We start from the raw sequence: 5,642 nt of genomic DNA, 5'->3' as shown, positions 1-5,642 counted from the left end.
CATGATCATGGATCCTTACCGGGTCTTCAGTACTGCTTGTTACCTTAATACTTTAATAGATGCTCACTTCCCACTCTTCCAGATGAGCCCATGCCATGATTTTCCTGTCTCCTCAAACTTCCAGTCTCCACCCCAGGGTGTGGAATACCCTCAGTGCACCCATTTTCTCATGCCTTCCTTTGTAAGAGAGGAGTGTGCCATCTTCCACCAAAGTCACCACTTGGGCACAAGCTCTCCAGCCCATGCTTTGCTATTCCAGGACCCTCTTCCTGGAATATTCCTGCTTTTCATTGCTTTATCCTTCTGGACTTAATCACTCCCACTAGCATAAACATGTTCTCTTGATTCCTCCCTCCAGCTCCTGCTATATTTTTCAGCTCCTTTTCAGAAGAAAACTTTCCAGAAGTGTTGACTGAAGTTGTCTCCATTTCCTCTCCATTCCTGTCTTTCCTCAGTTCAGTTCAGTTCAGTTCAGTCACTCAGTCGTGTCCGACTCTTTGCGACCCCATGAATCGCAGCACGCCAGGCCCCCCTGTCCATCACCGACTCCCGGAGTTCACTCAGACTCACGTCCATTGAGTCGGTGATGCCATCCAGCCATCTCATCCTCTGTCATCCCCTTCTCCTCCTGCCCCCAATCCCTCCCAGCATCAGAGTCTTTTCCAGTGAGTCAACTCTTCGTATGAGGTGGCCGAAGTACTGGAGTTTCAGCTTTAACATCAGTCTTTCCAAAGAAATCCCAGGGCTGATCTCCTTCAGAATGGACTGGTTGGATCTCCTTGCAGTCCAAGGGACTCTCAAGAGTCTTCTCCAACACCACAGTTCAAAAGCATCAATTCTTTGGCGCTCAGCCTTCTTCACAGTCCAACTCTCACATCCATACATGACCAGAGGAAAAACCATAGCCTTGACTAGACAGACTTTGTTGGCAAAGTAATGTCTCTGCTTTAGAATATGCTACTTAGGTTGGTCATAATTTTCCTTCTACGGAGTAAGTGTCTTTTAATTTCATGGCTGCAGTCACCATCTGAAGTGATTTTGGAGCCCAAAAAATAAAGTCTGACACTGTTTCCACTGTTTCCCCATCTATTTGCCATGAAGTGATGTGGCCAGATGCCATGATCTTCATTTTCTGAATGTTGAGCTTTAAGCCAACTTTTTCACTCTCCTCTTTCACTTTCATCAAGAGGCTTTTTAGTTCCTCTTCACTTTCTGCCATAAGGGTGGTATCATCTGCATATCCGAGGTTATTGATATTTCTCCCAGCAATCTTGATTCCAGCTGGTGTTTCTTCCAGTCCAGCATTTCTCAGCCCACTCCAATTGGCCTTTATCCCCATTCCTTTGAAACTGTACTGTGTCGGGTCAACAACAACCTACATTCTATCCAATTTAATGGTCCCTTGATCATCCTTGTCTTACTAGATTTCTCATAAGCATTTGGCACAGGTGACAAATCTTTCCAGAGACATTTTTCTCTCTTGACTTTCCTTTCTCACTGTCCACTTCTCCTCTCCTCCTCATCCTCTCTGCCCAGTCCCAATGTGTTCCCAGATTATGGTATTCCCATATTAGGTCCTCAGCTGGGAATTCCCTTTCCTTCAATCTCCCACATGTCATTTAAGTCTTATTTAAATAGAAGCCCTGCAGAAGGACATTTTCTGACAACTCGATTTTAGTTTTCAGAAACTCTATCTCATCTATTGTAATAGCTGTTAATGTATTTGTTTTTTGTCTCATCCCGCTAAAAATTCCACGAAAGTAGAGAATTTGCCTATCCTGTTCACAGTTCTAAGCAACTAAAAAGATTTCTTGCATGAATGAGAAAATTAATATTGGCTTGCACAGTAAAAACTAATACTTTTTCGTTAACAACTACATCTTCTTTGCATTGCTATGATTGTCAAAACATTTGATGCCATGTGAATGGAAATTTTTTCACTCATCCTCAAAATAAGATTGGTTTTCGTTTCCATTTAAACTCAAAGAGGGTCTAGAATTCAATGAAGTTTTAGAAATCACTGCATTTACTTCAATCTTTGTTTTTAAATACTAACTTAGGAACTGTAATACTTATCCTTTATAGGTCAAGACCCACTCTTAAAAAAAGAAAAGCTCTTCACTGGCAGTGACAGAGTTATTGTTGTTCAGTCACGAAGTTATGTCCGACTCTTTGCAACCCCGTGGACTGCAGCACACCAGGCTTCCCTGTCTATTACCATCTCCTGGAGCTTGCTCAAACTCATGTCCATTGAGTCAGTGATGCCATCCAACCATCTCATCCTCTGTTGTCCCCTTCTCCTTTTGCCTTCAATCTTTCCCAGCATCAGGGTCTTTTCCAGTGAGTCAACTCTTCACATCAGGTGGTCAAAGTATTGGAGCTTTAGCTTCAGCATCAGTACTTCCAGTGAACATTCTGTGTTGATTTCCCATAGGACTGACTGGTTTGATCTCCTTGCTGTCCAAGGGACTCTCAAGAGTCTTCTCCAGCACCATAATTAAAAAGAATCAATTCTTCAGTGCTCAAACTCTCACATCAATACATGACTACTGGAAAAAACATAGCTTTGACTATATGGACTTTTGTCAGCAAATGATGTCTCTGCTTTTTAATAAGCTATGTTGGTCATAGCTTTTCTTCTAAAAGGAGCAAGCATCTTTTAATTTCATGGCTACAGTCACCATCTGCTGTGATTTTGAAGCCTAAGATTTCTCACTAAATCAAAGACAAATACACCACAAGGATGATTTTGTCTACTCCAAATTAAAGCTTAAATGGTAAGATTTAAACTTAAATATACTTATTTAAGTGCAGTTCTATATTATTTTTGTGGCATTGTTTAATGCAAAGCATATTAATAATACATATTCCATAAATTATGTGAATTCTTTCTTTAATTTATAATTTTGATTAATCATTTCTCTAACTCTGGACTGAGATGGAAAATAAATTCTAGAAATGAGAATCTAGAAAACTTGAGTAAATTTTTAATTTAGTTTTTCTTCAACCAAAATTAAATCAACTAAAATAATCTGTCAATCATTAATTACACAATTCATGAAATTCAGAGCAATTTTTCATGATAACCTAAAGAGTCATGTGCCCTTGTAGAAACCAGAATTTGCTTAATAAAGATAACAACACAAGGTCTTGCCAAATATCTCTCTTAATATGTGAAATAAATGTGTATTTCTCAATATTGTCTCATTTTCACACCAAAGAACTGCTGCATCTGAGCACTATACACAGGACAAATAATATTCCACCCTAAAGAACAAAGACCTTTTTGGGCCAATACAGATGATGACTTGCACTGCTTTCATTAAAAAGTCAAATACTAAGGTAAAAAAAAAAACTACTTTTAAGGATTTTTTTTTCTCATAACTCCTCAGCAATGAAAAGTATTATTAACCAATATCACTTGTCTTGGGTTGTTAACCCACAGGTAGGGCATTAGTCCAGTGAGGAAATAAATTGAATACAATCTTTTCAAACAAGATACTAATTTAAGGATACACATTCACAAATTTGCTGTCAAAATTTGTCATTTTTCTAAAAGAAATGAAGCATGGTTGAGAACAAGCAATTAAAACAAAGATGCAAAATCAGGCTATTTACAAAGTCATATTATCACTAATCTTTGATTTCTAAGAATAATATTTGAGCTTTTAACTTACTGGACATAATATTAAAATATGTGTTTTCTAACTCAGAAGTAGCCTTCAAATGGTGACAAAATATGATCATAAATAGGAGTAAATAGGTGTGACTTTTGAAAAAATATATTCCAGTACTAAAAAGCCATTATATATTACCAAAGAATTGAGAAATAAATTAAGTCAGATTCTTAAGTGTTTGTTTTCCTTCTGTAATATTTTGACCAAAAAAAAAAAAAAAAGAGAGAGATTTCCTATTTCTAGAGAGTTATTTGCAAAATGTCTTCTATTTCACACTGTTTGGTCAATGTTTATTTTTCTAGTGTTATGCAGCTTATGGGAAACAAATGAAATACTACATTTATTTGAATTTTTATTCAGTGTTGAGTTATACTTTTATACCTCAGCTAAATATTGTCTTGATATATTAAATGTAGACCTCTACACTATCCCTTTATAGTTTTATCTGTCATTTGATTTTTTTCCAAGTCATTAGTCCTTCATTTCATTTTTTCTATCATGGTTTTAAATATCCAGCGAGACCTTATGATTTTTATCTGAACACTAATAAACCACTTATTTGAAGCAGCTTTTACTATATCCAGGAGATCATAATAAGGATAATGGAGTAATAGTCACTGTCTTCACCACCACACGATTCCTACCAGTCACAAGCACAGCTTCCTCAAGCCCCAGCACGGTCTCCATGTTAATAACGGTTAATGAGCTAAAGTATTGAAGAAACATAGTCTCCTTTTGCTCAGGGATTTTGTATTGCATATGCTAATCATGTGAGAGAACTAGAGGAAAATGCACTAGAAAAGGTTATGATTAAGGATGTTATGTATTCTTTTTTTTTTTTTCTGATTTAAATAACTGCTGGGGCACAAACCAAGACCCAAGGGAGCTACAGAAACTTACACATTTACAAAACTGGGTTCCCATAAAGAGAAGTGTCTTGCAGGAAGAATGTCAGGATTAATATTTCCCATCACATTTGAAAATGATGCCAGTTAAAGAGTGGTTGGCAACAATGCTCTTGTACTTAGGAGAGTTACAGAAGGCTTCTAAAGAGCCACTGGAGGGCCAGGCAATTCTGATGATGGTGTGGTACAATTTGAAGGACCAGAAAAAGTCCCATATTACAAAATACACCTCCACCACTTAGAGGCTGATCACTGCACCTTAAATTTCTTCACTGGAAATACAACACTTTCCTTTATGAAGTCTTTTAAATCTACAGTTGAGATTCAATACCAGTTAGTGAAACCACCTGTGTCAGAAAACTTGTTTCCAAATGATGTTTGGGCTTTATTTTCAAGTTTCCTAAACTGGGCTTTAGGAATGTATGGTTTCCAAACTCTTAAGTGTCCTTACTGTGCAGCCAGGTTCAGGAACCATTGTTATTATTTCCCATTAGGAAGCCAGCATGCTTAGGATTAGAGAATTCATAATAAGCCAATCATATCTTGTACTTTAGAAAAGATGGTTGAGGGACTTCCTTGGTGGTCTAGTGGTTAAGAATCTGCCTTGCAATGCAGGGGATGTAGATTCAATCCCTGGTCAGGGAACTAAGTTCCCACATGCTGTGGGGCAACTAACCCCGAGTGCCACAGTGAAAGGTCCTGCGTGACACAACAAAGATTCCTTGTGCCATAACTAAGACCTGATGCAGCTTAAAAAAAAAAAAAGCTTGTATTAAAAAAATGATTTAAAAAAGAAAAAAAAAAGATAGTTGGTCAGTGAGAGTCCAGAAAACTAAAAGAAACCCTCAAAATGTAAGTAATAGCCCCAATTACCAAAATCAGTGACTTTAAGACTTTACATTGTCTTAATATATCCATCAATTTAACGTAATTGTATTTTGCTGAACACTTAGAAAACTCCGCATGTGCCAAGTCTTATACTGAGTACTCGACAAATATTAATTCATTTAATCTTCATAAAAACCCTGATATATGTTCTTTTGTTAATATTTCCTCTGTT

This window comes from Capra hircus, chromosome 21 (genome assembly GCF_001704415.2).
Source record: "Capra hircus breed San Clemente chromosome 21, ASM170441v1, whole genome shotgun sequence".
Taxonomy (NCBI): domain Eukaryota; kingdom Metazoa; phylum Chordata; class Mammalia; order Artiodactyla; family Bovidae; genus Capra; species Capra hircus.
The sequence above is the reverse complement of the archived record's forward strand: the minus strand, read 5'-3'. Positions refer to the sequence as shown.